The 18422-nt window shown below is 45.2% G+C and overlaps 1 protein-coding gene and 1 long non-coding RNA gene across 2 annotated transcripts in view; one reads left to right on the top strand and one right to left on the bottom strand.

Moving 5' to 3' along the window:
- Window positions 1–18422, bottom strand: part of LOC140393974 (cryptochrome-1-like) — a 207082-nt gene that overhangs the window by 84530 nt on the left and 104130 nt on the right. The window lies entirely within an intron of this gene.
- LOC140393973 (uncharacterized) lies at window positions 157–17885 on the top strand. Its single transcript, XR_011935794.1, has 3 exons — window positions 157–2548; window positions 5120–5236; window positions 15757–17885. It is a non-coding gene; the product is annotated as an uncharacterized lncRNA (long non-coding RNA).

Here is an 18422-nt window from a genome sequence, read left to right as displayed (position 1 = left end):
CTCCATCTCCTCATCCTGTTATAAGACGCTTATAGAATGCGAGGAAGGGGGAAAGCGATATTATATGCTACAGAATTCAGTTGGTTACCAATGCCCCCCAAGGGCCCCGAGGACAATGGCTATGCTTATGGCCAAGGGGGCAATGGGGGACGGGTGAACGAGTATTACAGGATAGTGAAAGGGAAATAATGGTGAAGGAAAAGAAGAAGGCCAAGGCTACCCCTAAACCAACTGCTCCCCAGGTATACCCCTCCCTTTATGAGGAGATCCAACATGAGGTCCAGCTACCCAAGGCTGGGGGAAATTTATTTGTCGACCTGGCCCTGAGGATTACTCAGACACTGAAGGTTACTAACTGTTGGGTCTGTGGGGGGCCCCTTATGAGTGAAAGATAGCCCTGGAGAGGTTCTACCGTGGAAGCAGCAGACCTATTTAAGTGGAACATAACTACCAGCACCCACCGTAGACCCCAGGAGTGGGTACTAACTGATACTCCCCTGGCAACCGAGTGTGTTGCTAAGACCCATCAGGGTTGCCTGTGAAACACGTGGGGGTGAGTCCGTGTAAACGGATCAAGACATTCCACAAAAGTGGTAGCACCTCCTGGTGGCCCGAAAGGCCTACATGGTACTGGCGGGCTACCGATGCTCCCATCCAAGGTACATGTGACAACACCACTGAAGGTCTGTGGAAATGCAAGGCCGACACTGATAATCCCCATTTAGGGAATCCCGGCATGAAAACATGGGGTCATGATACGAACAAAGGGGACCCGGCCCCGGAAGGATTATTTTGGATTTGCGGAGAAAGAGGGTACTCGATTTTACCCCCGAATTGGAAAGGGACTTGTTTCCTAGGGTTGGTACAACCCGGTTTCTTCCTGCTTCCCAAACGCAGAGGTAACGCCCTGGGAGTGAGGGTCTTTGACGATCTAAGACGTCCCAAGAGGAGTGTGAAATCGGTACATGAAAGGACGAGGAATGGCCACCTGAGAGAGTAATCTCCTATTATGGGCCGCCGACTTGGGTGGAGGATGGCTCATGGGGTTACCGCACACCAATTTATATGCTGAACCGTGTTATCAGGCTGCCCTGGAGATCATAACGAACAGGACAGCCGAGGCCTTGGGGCTATTGGCTAAGCAGCAGACTCAGATGAGGGCAGCAATTTACCAAAACAGATTGGCATTGGACTACCTTTTAGCTGAGGAGGGGGGAGTATGTGGGAAGTTTAATTTATCAAATTGCTGCCTCAATATCGATAACAATGGGGAAGCCGTTTTGGCGATATCAGAGGGGATTCGAAAGATTGCACATGTCCCTGTCCAAAAATGGAAGTCATTTGGGGTTGGAGGGTGGTGACCTAGTGTCTTTGATGGAACCTGGTGGAAGACAATGGGGTTCATACTCCTATGTGCCTTAGCTGGCTTATTATTCCTGCCCTGTCTCATACCATGCTTCTAGAGACTCATTATGAGTGTGGTGGGACGGATGCAGGCGGTGACGGTCCCTGTTGGACGAACTGGCCAAACGGAAGGCACACCCGGCTTACAGAAAATGATGATACTCAAACCAGGTGAGGTCCAGCAGGTGCAACGGGAGGAAATTAAGTTGATGCTGAGTAAACTGGAGACTAAGTACACCAAGTGATTTATTCAAATACTTATAGAAAGAAAAAGGGTGGATTGTGAGGGATAAGGTTTGATTAAATCATTATAATGGGCCATTGTGAGGGATAAGGTTTGATTAAATCATTATAATGGGCCAGAGGAGGTGGAGATAACATTGTGAGAGATACGGTTTGATTAAATCATTATAATGGGCCATAGGATGTGGAGATAACAGGATGTGGTGAGTAAGGAAGTGGGTCAACTACCACGAACAATTGCGCTACTGCGACTGCGTAATAAACTAATGCATATTGTAAAATACGCCCCTAAGGCGAGCAACTGACGTTAACGTGAACATGCAATGTAACATATGGTAGGTTGCAGACTCGAAACTAATAAAGGAACTTGCTTCTACGACTTTGTCCTCGGTGTCAGTGATTGTGAGCACATCCACATCTCACAATGGAGTTCAACTAACCTCCCTTTAATGGTTTTGTTGCTTTTCCTAGCACACGGCTTTTTCCCTAGGTGTGGGATTACAATTATGGACACGTGGGTTTTTAAACAAACACTGTTTATTCCATGAACTCAACTTAACATCTTAAATAAACATTGGATCTCTTAACACCCCTCACTTCAAAGATAACTCAGAAAATATTGCAACAGTAAATAATTCCTTAAAATGTTCCTTCAAACTTCCAAGAGACTTAACACCTATAAACAAAATCACATCAGGTTAAAGGCTTCACTATTTTAAGTTTAAATCACCCAAATGATCCAGAGATGGTCTTTTATTGCAGATCTCACAGCAAATCCAGCTCACTGCAAAACAGAGACACTCACAAGCTCTTTTCAAACAAACCCTGCAAAAACGAAACTGCAAAATGGCTGATCTGACCTCAGCTCCACCCACTCGCTGACATCACTGTTTTCTTAAAGGTGAGAATATGGCTTGATGGGAAAATTAAATGTCAGAGAACTTTTGGTCTAATGGAATTTATGTTATCTCTTATGTTTTTGCGCTAGACAGTTGCAGTAACAAAACACGGCCTTGGGAATAGTTTCTAATTCTACAGATAACTATATTTTAGCTGAGAGCCACAGAATGCTGTATTTCTCAGGCCTCCTGTAAAGGGGCTGTCCTTGGGAAGGAAACATTGTCATTTTATTGTATAAGTAATTGTCTGCTGTATTAACTTCGACTTGCACCTGTAGACACTCTGATGTACAGTGCTCAAGTCCCGGCCGTGAATAAACGTACATTGAAGTAGCTTGGTGTTCGATTGATCATTTAATCTGGACTGAAAAGAAACTAATTCACATTTGGTAGCAGAGAATGGTTCTCACGGAGCCTTGCCAGGAGCAGACGGTGTAACTGACTGATCGTGTCGGGAGGCGGAGGAGGAATTGGGCCCCCAAATGTGAGTACCCTTGTTACCACTTTGGTTTCCCCCTCCGCTGTACCGAGCGCGACCTGGTCCTACCGTCTGTTTCTGGAGAGACTCTTACGAGATCAGGTCAGTCCGGCGAACCCGTCACAGTCCGGGTTAGAGGCCCGGGAAGGGTTGGAGTCCCGTAGGAGCTTAGAGTTCTCCTCAAATTCTGGGTTGGAGTCCCGTAGGAGCTTAGAGATCTCCTCAAATTCTGGGTTGGAGTCCCGTAGGAGCTTAGAGTTCTCCTCAAATTCTGGGTTGGAGTCCCGTAGGAGCTTAGAGTTCTCCTCAAATTCTGGGTTGGAGTCCCGTAGGAGGTTAGAGTCCTCCTTAAATTCTGTGTTGGAGTCCCGTAGGAGCTTAGAGATCTCCTCAAATTCTGGGTTGGAGTCCCGTAGGAGCTTAGAGTTGTCCTCAAATTCTGGGTTGGAGTCCCGTAAGAGGTCAGAGTCCTCTTCGAATTCTAAAGATGCTTGGCTGTTGATGATCCTTCTGGTTGCTTGATACCTTCGCGATAAAAGGTTGCCCTTAAAACAAGTGATTGTCTCAACCAGTGTCTCGACTTGTTCGACACTCCGGGTTGACTATTGGCTACAGCGGAGAACGGATAACTCCGTCCAAATTATAGTACTTCTCACCAGGTGCAGATGACGCCTTAAACTCCACAATAAACAGGGTTTCACCGTTGCGTACCCTGTCGGAACACTCGAACAATTTCTTAAATCTGTTAGTTCTGTCTTTAATTCTCTGAGTCTGTCGGTCTGTTGTTCTGTCTTTGATTCCCTGAGGCTGTCAGTCTGTTTAAATCAGTCCTCTCTCTCTCTCTCTTTTCATGTTTCATTTCCAGACTTTGACCTTCTAAAAGTCACTTTCGAACAATTGCCTAAGCCTCCTAATTGGGTAACGGGGCAGGATAAACCCGTTTAAATTCTTGATTGAATAGGCGATTTAGGATTGCTACCAAAATTAAGTAGGTAACCACAAGGATCATCTGAGGGTAGGAGACAATGGGTAGTACTTTAGATAGCACCTCTGATAGTGGAAGCGCGCTTCAGACTCTTTGTGAACAGTAACCGGAACATTCTCAGCAGCTGCGGCAGTTATCGGGAGAATTGGATAAGAATTTGGGAAAGGGGAAATGGCCCCTGGGAAGATCAAAAGATTTGCCTACGGTTATAGAGGCACAGCAGATTATTTGGCAACATAACCGTAGCTCCACGGCTAAGAAATTGATTGAGTTATGGCGGGAGTGCTGCCAAAAATTAAAAGATACATCTTTATTGGCTAGTTGGCAGGCTAACGCTTTAAAATTGGGTATTGAATTAACAGAAGGGGGAATTGTTAAGACTGCGGAGGTTTTGAAAAAGGAATGTGCCCACCATAGAAAAAGACCCAAGTCTGTAAAACCCTCCATTTCTAAATCAGGACCGTACGGTCAAATGGCCGGCCTTGCCTTGACCGAGGGAGACGATGAGGATGACCCTGAAAATTGGCAATATAGGGGACGACCGACCGTTACACCACCACTACGACCGCCTCCACCTTACATTCCCAGGGTTCTGATTGTAGTTTAAACTGTTCTAAAACAAATGATGTTTCAGACACAAAACTCTTTATTCTTCTGGTGTGACCATGTTAGAAATTACATTAAAGATGTGTACATTCAAGCCCTTTATCCACCGCTCCCAACTCCACTATCACCACCTCCACCGTCGCAAGGAGGTCCGGCGACTCGCACTCGTTCTAAAACCCATGCTAATCAATTCCCACAGATGAATCAAGAGTTAGTCCCGGTAAAAGAGGGGGCACCAGAGGTGGATTTCCCTGATTACCCAGACGATTATCAGCCGCAGTGTCAGTTCCCCGTCCGGCAAGTTCCCAATATAGCATACAACCCTGCCAACCCCCGGGGCCCAACAAACAGGCATTTCAAAATAATTGTCATAATTAATAAATTAATCAAATTTGATACTACTGATTCAGTATTAATGAATTATACAATATGTTAATAATACAGTCAAAAAGTTGATTGATCAGTAACATTTCAATAATGTTTAACAACCTCCTTACCTTGCAGGTCAGCTGGGAGCGGGAGAGAGAGAGAGCCGGGACTTTGGAAACAGCGCGGGAGATTGAAAAAGCGCGGGAGCTGCGAGTCAGAGCGGAGAGTTTAAAAGTTTGCGGCCTGGGAGAGGTAAGTACTGTTTAACAACCTCCTTACCTTGCAGGTCAGCTGTTAGTTTCGGGAGATCAGTTTCGGGAGCAGGCCTATTGGCTGACTGTAAATCAGGAAGGATACAAAGGGTGTGGCTGAAGTGCCTTTAGAAACAGAGTGCTGGAAGCAAACGGAGTGTATCTGAGTTTGGGTAAGGCTGAGTTCGGGTAAGAGGTGAGTGAGGGCTGTGTTTTTTGGAGTTTGGGGTTGAGTTTCCAAAACAAAAAAAAATCCAATTAATTAAGTAAATTAATTAACTAGTTAAGGGAATTTGGTGCTCATCTTAAGGAGGTGCAGAGAAGCAGACCTGTGAGGGAGTCTCAGGAGCAATTACATCACAGCCAGCAGGTACGTGATTGGCTTGTGACTGGTAAGTGATTTTTCTCTCTTTGACTTTCTCTTAGCTGTGTAGTGTAGTTCAAATTTAACTTCAGGTTTAAGTCATGGCAGGAGAGCTCAGACCCGTGTCATGCTCCTCTTGTGAGATGTGGCAAGTCGGGGACCCTTCTGGTGTCCCTGACTCCTTCATCTGCAAGAAGTGTGTCCAACTGCAACTCCTGTTAGACCGCTTGACGGCTCTGGAGCTGCGGATGGATTCACTTTGGAGCATCCGCGATGCTGAGGAAGTTGTGGATAGCACATTGTGAGTTGGTCACACCGCAGATTAAAATTACTGAGGCAGATAGGGAATGGGTGACCAACAGACAGAGGAAGAGTAGGAAGGCAGTGCAGGGATCCCCTGCGGTCATCTCCCTCCAAAACAGATTTACCGTTTTGGAAACTGTTGGGGGAGATGGCTCACCAGGGGAAGGTGGCAGCAGCCAGGTTCATGGCACCGTGGCTGGCTCTGCTGCACAGAAGGGCGGGAAAAAGAGTGGCAGAGCTATAGTGATAGGGGATTCAATTGTAAGGGGAATAGACAGGCGTTTCTGCGGACACAAACGAGAATCCAGGTTGGTATGTTGCCTCCCTGGTGCAAGGGTCAAGGATGTCTCGGAGCGGCTGCAGGGCATTCTGGAGGGGGAGGGTGAACAGCCAGCTGTCGTGGTGCATATAGGCACCAACGATATAGGTAAAAAACGGGATGAGGTCCTACAAGCTGAATTTAGGGAGTTAGGAGTTAAACTAAAAAGTAGGACCTCAAATGTAGTAATCTCAGGATTGCTACCAGTGCCACGTGATAGTCAGAGTAGGAATGACAGGATAGCTAGGATGAATACGTGGCTTGAGAGGTGGTGCAAGAGGGAGGGTTTCAAATTCCTGGGACATTGGGACCAGTTCTGGGGGAGGTGGGACCTGTACAAATCGGACGGTCTGCATCTGGGTGGGACCGGAACCAATGTTCTCGGGGGTGTGTTTGCTAGTGCAGTTGGGGAGGGTTTAAACTAATGTGGCAGGGGGATGGGAACCGATGTAGGAAGTCAGTGGGGACAGAAACAAAAGGCAGGAAGGGAGAGTGTGTAAAGCATGACCAGAGAAAGCAGGGCAGAGAGCAAGGAAAGTCTACATTAAACTGCATTTATTTCAATGCAAGGGGCCTGACGGGCAAAGCGGATGAACTCAGGGCATGGATGGGCACATGGGGCTGGGATATTATAGCTATGACTGAAACATGGCTAAGGGAGGGGCAGGACTGGCAGCTCAATGTTCCGGGGTACAGATGCTATAGAAAGGATAGAACAGGAGGTAAGAGAGGAGGGGGAGTGGCGTTTTTGATTAGTGAGAACATTACGGCAGTACTTAGAGCGGATATATCCGAGGGTTCGCCCACTGAGTCTATATGGGTGGAACTGAAAAATAAGAAGGGAGAGATCACCTTGATAGGACTGTACTACAGGCCCCCAAATAGTCAGTGGGAAATTGAGGAGCAAATATGTAAGGAGATTGCAGATAGCTGCAAGAAAAATAGGGTGGTAATAGTAGGGGACTTTAACTTTCCCAACATTGACTGGGACAGCCATCGCATTAGGGGCTTGGATGGAGGGAAATTTGTTGAGTGTATTCAGGAGGAATTTCTCATTCAGTATGTGGATGGACCGACTAGAGAGGGGGCAAAACTTGACCTCGTCTTGGGAAATAAGGAAGGGCAAGTGACAGAAGTGTTAGTGAGGGATCAATTTGGGACAAGTGACCATAACTCCATTAGTTTTAACATAGAACATAGAACATAGAAAATACAGCACAGAACAGGCCCTTCGGCCCACGATGTTGTGCCGAACCTTTGTCCTAGATTAATCATAGATTATCATTGAATTTACAGTGCAGAAGGAGGCCATTCGGCCCCCCGAGTCTGCACCAGCTCTTGGAAAGAGCACCCTACCAAAACTCAACACCTCCACCCAACACCAAGGGCAATTTGGACATTAAGGGCAATTTATCATTGGCCAATTCACCTAACCCGCACATCTTTGGACTGTGGGAGGAAACCGGAGCACCCGGAGGAAACCCACGCAGACACGGGGAGGACGTGCAGACTCCGCACAGACAATGACCCAAGCCGGAATCGAACCTGGGACCATGGATCTGTGAAGCAATTGTGCTATCCACAATGCTACCGTGCTGCCCTTAAGAACAAATAAATCTACACTATATCATTTTCCCGTAATCCATGTACCTATCCAACAGCTGCTTGAAGGTCCCTAATGTTTCCGACTCAACTACTTCCACAGGCAGTGCATTCCATGCCCCCACTACTCTCTGGGTAAAGAACCTACCTCTGATATCCCTCCTATATCTTCCACCTTTCACCTTCAATTTATGTCCCCTTGTAATGGTGTGTTCCACCTGGGGAAAAAGTCTCTGACTGTCTACTCTATCTATTCCCCTGATCATCTTATAAACCTCTATCAAGTCGCCCCTCATCCTTCTCCGCTCTAATGAGAAAAGGCCTAGCACCCTCAACCTTTCCTCGTAAGACCTACTCTCCATTCCAGGCAACATCCTGGTAAATCTTCTTCGCACCTTTTCCAGAGCTTCCACATCCTTCCTAAAATGAGGCGACCAGAACTGTACACAGTACTCCAAATGTGGCCTTACCAAAGTTTTGTACAGCTGCATCATCACCTCACGGCTCTTAAATTCAATCCCTCTGTTAATGAACGCGAGCACACCATAGGCCTTCTTCACAGCTCTATCCACTTGAGTGGCAACTTTCAAAGATGTATGAACATAGACCCCAAGGTCTCTCTGCTCCTCCACAATGCCAAGAACTCTACCGTTAACCCTGTATTCCGCATTCATATTTGTCCTTCCAAAATGGACAACCTCACACTTTTCAGGGTTAAACTCCATCTGCCACTTCTCAGCCCAGCTCTGCATCCTATCTATGTCTCTTTGCAGCCGACAGCAGCCCTCCTTACTATCCACAAGTCCACCAATCTTCGTATCGTCTGCAAATTTACTGACCCACCCTTCAACTCCCTCATCCAAGTCATTAATGAAAATCACAAACAGCAGAGGACCCAGAACTGATCCCTGCGGTACACCACTGGTAACTGGGATCCAGGCTGAATATTTGCCATCCACCACCACTCTCTGACTTCTATCGGTTAGCCAGTTCGTTATCCAACTGGCCAAATTTCCCACTATCCCATGCCTCCTTACTTTGTGCAGAAGCCTACCATGGGGAACTTTATCAAATGCCTTACTAAAATCCATGTACACTACATCCACTGCTTTACCTTCATCCACATGCTTGGTCACCTCCTCAAAGAATTCAATAAGATTTGTAAGGCAAGACCTACCCCTCACAAATCCTGACTATCCCTAATCAAGCAGTGTCTTTCCAGATGCTCAGAAATCCTATCCTTCAGTACCCTTTCCATTACTTTGCCTACCACCGAAGTAAGACTAACTGGCCTGTAATTCCCAGGGTTATCCCTAGTTCCTTTTTTGAACAGGGGCACGACATTCGCCACTCTCCAATCCCCTGGTACCACCCCTGTTGACAGTGAGGACGAAAAGATAATTGCCAACGGCTCTGCAATTTCATCTCTTGCTTCCCATAGAATCCTTGGATATATCCCGTCAGGCCCGGGGCTCTTGTCTATCCTCAAGTTTTTCAAAATGCCCAACACATCTTCCTTCCTAACAAGTATTTCCTCGAGCTTACCAATCTGTTTCACACTGTCCTCTCCAACAATATCGCCCCTCTCATTTGTAAATACAGAAGAAAAGTACTCATTCAAGACCTCTCCTATCTCTTCAGACTCAATACACAATCTCCCGCTACTGTCCTTGATCGGACCTACCCTCGCTCTAGTCATTCTCATATTTCTCACATATGTGTAAAAGGCCTTGGGGTTTTCCTTGATCCTACCCGCCAAAGATTGTTCATGCCCTCTCTTAGCTCTCCTAATCCCTTTCTTCAGTTCCCTCCTGGCTATCTTGTATCCCTCCAATGCCCTGTCTGAACCTTGTTTCCTCAGCCTTACATAAGTCTCCTTTTTCCTCTTAACAAGACATTCAACCTCTCTTGTCAACCATGGTTCCCTCACTCGACCATCTCTTCCCTGCCTGACAGGGACATACATATCAAGGACACGTAGCACCTGTTCCTTGAACAAGTTCCACATTTCACTTGTGTCCTTCCCTGCCAGCCTATGTTCCCAACTTATGCACTTCAATTCTTGTCTGACATCGTATTTACCCTTCCCCCAATTGTAAACCTTGCCCTGTTGCACGTACCTATCCCTCTCCATTACTAAAGTGAAAGTCACAGAATTGTGGTCACTATCTCCAAAATGCTCCCCCACTAACAAATCTATCACTTGCCCTGGTTCATTACCCAGTACTAAATCTAATATTGCCCCTCCTCTGGTTGGACAATCTACATACTGTGTTAGAAAAGCTTCCTGGACACACTGCACAAACACCACCCCATCCAAACTATTTGATCTAAAGAGTTTCCACTCAATATTTGGGAAGTTAAAGTCGCCCATGACTACTACCCTATGACTTCTGCACCTTTCCAAAATCTGTTTCCCAATCTGTTCCTCCACATCTCTGCTACTATTGGGGGGCCTATAGAAAACTCCTAACAAGGTGACTGCTCCTTTCCTATTTCTGACTTCAACCCATACTACCTCAATAGGGTGATACTCCTCGAACTGCCTTTCTGCAGCTGTTATACTATCTCTAATTAATAATGCTACCCCCCCACCTCTTTTACCACCCTCCCTAATCTTATTGAAACATCTATACCCAGGGACCTCCAACAACCATTTCTGCCCCTCTTCTATCCAAGTTTCCGTGATGGCCACCACATCGTAGTCCCAAGTACCGATCCATGCCTTAAGTTCACCCACCTTATTCCTGATGCTTCTTGCGTTGAAGTATACACACTTCAACCCATCTCCGTGCCTGCAAATACTCTCCTTCGTCAGTGTTCCCTTCCCCACTGCCTCATTACACGCTTTGGCGTCCTGAATATCGGCTACCTTAGTTGCTGGACTACAAATCCGGTTCCCATTCCCCTGCCAAATTAGTTTAAACCCTCCCGAAGAGTACTAGCAAACCTCCCTCCCAGGATATTGGTGCCCCTCTGGTTCAGATGCAACCCGTCCTGCTTGTACAGGTCCCACCTTCCCCAGAATGCGCTCCAATTATCCAAATATTAAAATTAAGATAGCTATGGAGAATGATAGGTCTGGCCCAAGAGTTAAAATTCTTAATTGGGGCAAGGCAAATTTTGATGGTATCAGACAGGAACTTTCAGAGGTAGATTGGGGGAGACTGTTGGCAGGCAAAGGGACGGCTGGTAAATGGGAGGCTTTTAAAAATGTGTTAACCAGGGTGCAGGGTAAGCACATTCCCTTTAGAGTGAAGGGCAAGGCTGGTAGAAGTAGGGAACCCTGGGTGACTCGAGATATTGGGACTCTGGTCAAAAAGAAGAAGGAGGCATATGACGTACATAAACAACTGGGATCAAGTGGATCCCTTGAAGAGTATAGAGATTGTCGAAATAGAGTTAAGAGGGAAATCAGGAGGGCAAAAAGGGGGCATGAAATTGCTTTGGTAAATAATGCAAAGGAGAATCCAAAGAGATTCTACAGATACATAAAGGGGAAAAGAGTAACTAGGGACAGAGTAGGGCCTCTTAAGGATCAACAAGGACATCTATGTGCCGAGCCACAAGAGTTGGGTGAGATCCTGAATGAATATTTCTCATCGGTATTCACGGTGGAGAAAGGCATGGATGTTAGGAAACTAAGGGAAATAAATAGTGATGTCTTGAGAAGTGTGCATATTACAGAAGAGGAGGTGCTAGAAGTCTTAAAGCGCATCAAGGTAGATAAATCCCCGGGACCTGATGAAATGTATCCCAGGATGTTGTGGGAGGCTAGGGAGGAAATTGCGGGTCCCCTAACAGAGATATTTGAATCATCGGCAGCCACAGGTGAGGTGCCTGAAGATTGGAGAGTGGCGAATGTTGTGCCCTTGTTTAAGAAGGGCAGCAGGGAAAAGCCTGGGAACTACAGACCGGTGAGCCTAACGTCTGTAGTAGGTAAGTTGCTAGAAGGTATTCTGAGAGACAGGATCTACAAGCATTTAGAGAGGCAAGGACTGATTCGGGGCAGCCATCATGGCTTTGTGCGTGGAAAATCATGTCTCACAAATTTGATTGAGTTTTTTGAGGGGGTGACCAAGAAGGTAGATGAGGGCAGTGCAGTAGACGTTGTCTACATGGACTTTAGCAAAGCCTTTGACAAGGTACCGCATGGTAGGTTGTTGCAGAAGGTTAAAGCTCACGGGATCCAGAGTGAGGTTGCCAATTGGATTCAAAATTGGCTGGACGACAGAAGACAGAGGGTGGTTGTAGAGGGTTGTTTTTCAAACTGGAGGCCTGTGACCAGTGGTGTGCCTCAGGGATCGGTGCTGGGTCCACTGTTATTTGTGATTTATATTAATGATTTGGATGAGAATTTAGGAGGCATGGTTAGTAAGTTTGCAGATGACACCAAGATTGGTGGCACAGTGGATAGTGAAGAAGGTTATCTAGGATTGCAACGGGATCTTGATCAATTAGGCCAGTGGGCCGATGAATGGCAGATGGAGTTGAATTTAGATAAATGTGAGGTGATGCATTTTGGCAGATCGAATCAGGCCAGGACCTACTCAGTTAATGGTATGGCGTTGGGGAGAGTTATAGAACAAAGAGATCTAGGAGTACAGGTTCATAGCTCCTTGAAGGTGGAGTCGCAGGTGGACAGGGTGGTGAAGAAGGCATTCGGCATGCTTGGTTTCATTGGTCAGAACATTGAATACAGGAGTTGGGACGTCTTGTTGAAGTTGTACAAGACATTGGTACGGCCACACTTGGAATACTGTGTGCAGTTCTGGTCACCCTATTATAGAAAGGATATTATTAAACTAGAAAGAGTGCAGAAAAGATTTACTAGGATGTTGCTGGGACTTGATGGTTTGAGTTATAAGGAGAGGCTGGATAGACTGGGACTTTTTTCCCTGGAGCGTAGGAGGCTTAGGGGTGATCTTATAGAGGTCTATAAAATAATGAGGGGCATAGATAAGGTAGATAGTCAACATCTTTTCCCAAAGGTAGGGGAGTCTAAAACTAGAGGGCATAGGTTTAAGGGGAGAGATTCAGAAGGGCCCAGAGGGGCAATTTCTTCACTCAGAGGGTAGTGAGTGTCTGGAACGAGCTGCCAGAGGGCCTGTTTCCATGCTGTATACTTCTATGATTCTATGATTCTATGAATAGTATTTCAGCTCAAATTCATCGATTGGGGGTACAGTTAGTTTGAATAATTCTAATAGTTGGTCCCCTGCGTTTAGCGAATAGTTTTTTTATACACTTCGCACATTTGTATGTTATGTAAATGATGAATACAGCTACACAGGAGAATAAGATTATTCTTATTGTGGACATTCCAGTGTGTCCAAGCCACCCACAAATTTTATCCCAAAGAGAGATAAATTGGGGTGGATCAAGTTTTTTGATTTCTTTTTGGATATGTAATGCCAAATCTTTAACTTCTTTAGAGTTATTGGGAATGAAAGTGCAACATTCTGCACTTTGACATCTTCTGGATTGTACACAAAAGCTTGTTGAAAGGGTTAATTTTCTTGCAGAGACAAAAAGAGGCGTATAGCTTGGAATGATGCCATTCGCATCTCTAAACTTTAAAAAAAAAATATATATTTGTCACTCAAATGGACTGGGAGTAAAAGTTGGATTGCTGCCAAATTCCCGTTATCAAATGTCTTTGAATGATCTGTTCTTTTTAATCGGAGTTGTTTTTTTTAAAAACCAGCTTCCACATTGTTTGAAGTTTTAATTCCCAGGCTAATTCTAAACATTTATTTAAAAATATCAAACGCAATAACTTATTAAACATATATAACTGAACCAATCTTATGCTGTCTCTTGGTTTTCTGTAGATGAATTCGTCGATTCTATTAAAGAAAGCACTACTAACAAGATATGTTCATTTCTTAAAATTAATAAAGCGATATTCAGAATAATGACAGTTCTCTTAAACTGACAGTTCTTGACTATCCCGCCTGCACTCAGATCCTTGCTTCTATTTACAACAGCCTCCAGTCGGCAGCTAACCTTACCCTCCAGCAGGACAATGTGGTTTACAGTTCCCACTCTGTCACGGCCCTGCTCGGACAACTCCAAACCCAACATTTAACCATGGCTCGGCAGAACAAATACGAGATTTATCTCCTGAATAATCCCAAGCTCCAATTTCGCCACTGCACCACTGTCAATCCAGCAAGTTTTCTCTCCGAACCACCCTTGGAATGCTCACAGCCAGGCCACGATTGCCTGACGCTCCTCAGAGAGGAAGCCTCCGACACACCCCTGCCCGATGTAGACTTAACTGTTTTCACCGACGGCAGTGCTTCCGTCGGCGAAAGGGGGGATAAATTATCAGGGTACGTTATAGTTAATCAGCAGGGAGAAACCCTGGAAGCAGCAGCATTTGAAACACCGTTCTCCGCCCAACAAGCTGAGCTATTTGCACTTATCCGAGCGTGCGTGTTAGGAGAGAATAAGAAAATAAACATTTACACAGACTCCAGATACGCATTTGGAGTCACACACGACTTCGGTCAATTATGGAAGAACAGGGGATTTCTTACATCTGCAGGCACTCAGATATCCCACAAACAGTTAGTTACACAATTACTACAGGCTTTAATGCTCCCTAAACAAATAGCCGTAATAAAGTGCGCTGCCCATACGACAGGCAAAACTCTGGTGGATGCGGGTAATCGGCAAGCGGACCACCAAGTCAAAGAGGCTTCTCGCTTAAAAGACATGGTGGTACCAAAAATGATGAGCCAGACTAAAAGCTCTAAGGGTCAGTCTCCCTCTGAAAAGCCAGTGCCGACCATCACTGACGTCATTCAGTTACAGGAGGACGCTCCTGCTTGTGTAAAAAGACTATGGGAAGAATTGGGATGTTGTTATGATCCTGTAAACAAATTGTGGGTCACCCCGGCAGGGCAAACATGCATGCCCGATGCATTAGCAGCCTGGGTCACCGAATGTGTTCACTTTGCAACTCATTGTGGTACGCGAGCTACGGGTGATGTATTGCTCAAGGCTTGGTGGCATCCAAGACTGCAGGACATAGCGCAAAACATTAGCAGTCGTTGCCTAGTATGTCAGCAATACTCTGTGAAATGGGTAAAACCCCACTACCGGAAGGTCCCTTTGAGACACTCCAGATGGATTACATTGAGTTGGAACGATGCCAATGTTATAAACATGTATTGGTTATTGTTGATGTATTTAGTAAATGGATAGAAGCTTGCCTCACTGTAGATAACAAAGCTTCCACGGTAGTAAAAGTTTTAATGCAAGAAATTGTTCCTAGATTTGGGATTCCATATCGATTTAGCTCTGATAATGGACCTCATTTTGTGGGACAGATCAATGAGGAATTTTGTACTCAGCTGGGAATAAAACAACAATTACATTGCGCATACCGACACCAAGCAGCGGGAATGGTAGAAAGGACTAATCAGACATTAAAAACAAAACTGGCAAAACTACAGGCAGAGACTGGAGCCACTTGGCTCAAATTATTGCCTATTGCCCTCTTCAAATATGTGCAACCCCAGCTGGAAAGACACGACTGAGTCCCGCCAAAATTTTATACGGAAGACCCTTGCGTACTCCTTGGGATCAAGGGAAACATAAGGAAGTACAGTTTCACCATATGACCACTGAAATGGCCAACTATGTGATAGCCTTGACTAAAGTACTAAAAGGCCTCCATTCACGAGTACGAGCTGTTTATGAGGAGATACCTCCCTTGTCTAGTTCTGTCACTATTAATCCGGGGGAGTATGTTCTGATTCGTAATTGGGTTAGGAAAGGATTAGAACCCCGATGGGAAGGACCACACCAGGTCCTACTCACTACTCCCACTGCTGTAAAAGTGGAAGGCAGAAATGCCTGGATCCACATCCACCATTGTAAGGTTGTGAAAATGCAATAGAGAATAACCCTCTGTTTCGAGCCCTAGGTAATAACTCCGACGTCACTTCAAGGATGAAGGCCACACTTATTATCGTAACCCTGCTGGGACTTTTGGAAACTGGAGGAGAGGCCAAGCGAAGAACCTGTGGCCCCAAGGGAGACGGACTCATCACCTCTGTCGAGGATACACCTTACAATGCACTAGTCAAGGCCCAGGAAAAGGATCTTGGAATATGACCCCTGCGGACGGATGTTCGGCCTACGTACAACGATGCAATCGGACCATACTAATCAGTGGAGTGACTAAGGGCAACCTACCCTGTCATCAGGTCAACTGTAAATGGGACTATAGCTGCAGAAACAAAAAAAAAAAGACTTTACCCTTGGGATGCGTTGACCAAGGGAGGGTAAGGCTGCGAAAAAAAAGGGAATTACATGTAAACACGTATCTGTATATGTCATATGTGTATGCAAAGGACATGAATGTTTCTGGTTACTGGGTATGTACACATATCCTGAGCTATGCTAAGGGAGGGATCCCCTTCAGACCTGTTCCGCTTAACCTGTCAGAAACAGTAGAATGGTATATTTACCAGAATGGTACTCGTCAATCCTGAGGATAATAAGAATCGTATCTATGGTAAGACACCCAGATGGCGGGGCAGCTTCTAGTTTATCATTTCTCCCCATATCCCCAAGACCTTGGAAAGAGGGGGGCTATCCAATGAACACCTTTGAGATGTGATACCAACCAAGTTATAACAAATCCCACCAGCCTCCGTTTCTTACCCTCACTAATATCACCAACATGGGAAGACCACTGGGAATAATATGTTTAGTAAGGAATGTGGTTAAAGGGATATTTGTAGGTGCGAGTCAATGCGAGCACAGATTTGTGGTGGCCAACATATCCGAGGTCTATCCCATATATACGTCTCCTCAGTTTTATGGGTGTACACTGGACACCCATATGCAAATGGACAGGTACCTTCAAGTACTCCTTGATGGCTGAAGGGTTTGATGTGGACAAATTCACTTCGTACAATGGGACGTATTTTATTTGTGGCCACGAGGAATATCCCTGGCTGCCAGAGAATTGGACGGGATCCTGTTATCTGGGGTATGTAGTCCCCTTTATACACCACCTCGCCAATTTAGGCGACCATTACCAAATGATGAAGCGACAAAAGAGAGAAATAACCAAAACGCAACGATGCTTTGGGATCCTGCTTCCCCCTATCGGGGTAGCTCTTGCAATGAAGGAAATAAGGAAGATAGCAAAAATCCTGGAGGAGGTAGCAAACGACACCACTGAACCATTGACTGAGATAAATAATGAAATGGTGCAATAAGACCCGTAGCCCTACAATACCGAATGGCCCTCGATTACCTCCTTGCAAACAAAGGTGGGACTTGTGCCATGATCGGTTCGGAATGTTGCACCTACATCCCCGATAGTTCGGAGAACATCACTCACCTCGTGGATCATATCCACAAAGAGGTTAAGAAACTGCATGAAACATCAAGGGATGGGTGGTTAGATTAGTTATTTGCCGGATCATGGGGGTCTTACCTGGTGCATGGATTAATAATCCTGGTAGTTGTAATACTTGTAATAATTATGTTTAGCTTCCTAATGAAATGCTTGTGTAAAAGTGTCAGTGCAGCAGTAATTTCTCAACAGTTAATGCAGCAACATGAAGTGCGCCTTGAAGAGTTAATGGATGTGAAAGGAAGTGCAGAGGAACGTAAGAAAATGATAGAAGTATAGATAGAATGGGAGAGACTGAGACGATTGGTATGCATTAGAAGTTATCATGAAATGCTAAAAGGGGGAATGAGAATATTTTTGATGGGAAAATTAAATGTCAAAGAGAACTTTTGGTTAAATGGCATTTATGTTATCTCATATGTTTTTGCGCTAGACAGTTGCAGTAACAAAACACGGCCTTGGGAATCGTTTCTAACTCTACAGATAACTATATTTTAGCTGAGAGCCACAGAATGCTGTATTTCTCAGACCTCCACTAAAGGGGCTGTCCTTGGGAAGGAAACATTGTCATTTTATTATACAAGTAATTGTCTGCTGTATTAACTTCGACTTGCATCTGTAGACACTCTGATGTACAGTGCTCAAGTCCCAGCCGTGAATAAACGTACGTTGAAGTATCTTGGTGTTCGATTGATCATTTCATCCGGACTGAAAAGAAACTAATTCACAAAGGTACATTGCTTAAAGATCCATGTCTTAAAGGTACCCTCACATGACAGTAGGTAAACAAATGAAATGGCCACAGGACATGTGGGTATTACTGATTCAAACAAGGCTGGTAGGTAGAGCTAGTGAAGTGTTTGCATCATGGAGGAGGTATCTGGGACGTATGAGGAGGTGAAAAAATCCATCTCGGGTGCATATCAACGAGTGCCTGAAGCCTACAGACAAAGGTTTAGAAATTTAGGAAAGAATTTGGTCAAACATACATGGAGTTTGAAAGGCTCAGAGTAATTTTGATAGGTGGATAAGGGCTTTGAAAATAGAGCAAACGTATGAAACTCAGAGAAATTATGCTTTTGGAGGAATTTAAAAATTCAATTCCTGATGTAGTGAGAACTCATGTGGAAGAGCAGAGGGTTAAAACTGCAAGATTAGAAGCAGAAATGGCAGATGATTATGAATTAGCTCAAAATCAAAGCTTGGTTTCCGAC

This window comes from Scyliorhinus torazame, chromosome 17, assembly GCF_047496885.1.
Source record: "Scyliorhinus torazame isolate Kashiwa2021f chromosome 17, sScyTor2.1, whole genome shotgun sequence".
Lineage (NCBI taxonomy): Eukaryota > Metazoa > Chordata > Chondrichthyes > Carcharhiniformes > Scyliorhinidae > Scyliorhinus > Scyliorhinus torazame.
The sequence above is the reverse complement of the archived record's forward strand: the minus strand, read 5'-3'. Positions and strand labels throughout refer to the sequence as shown.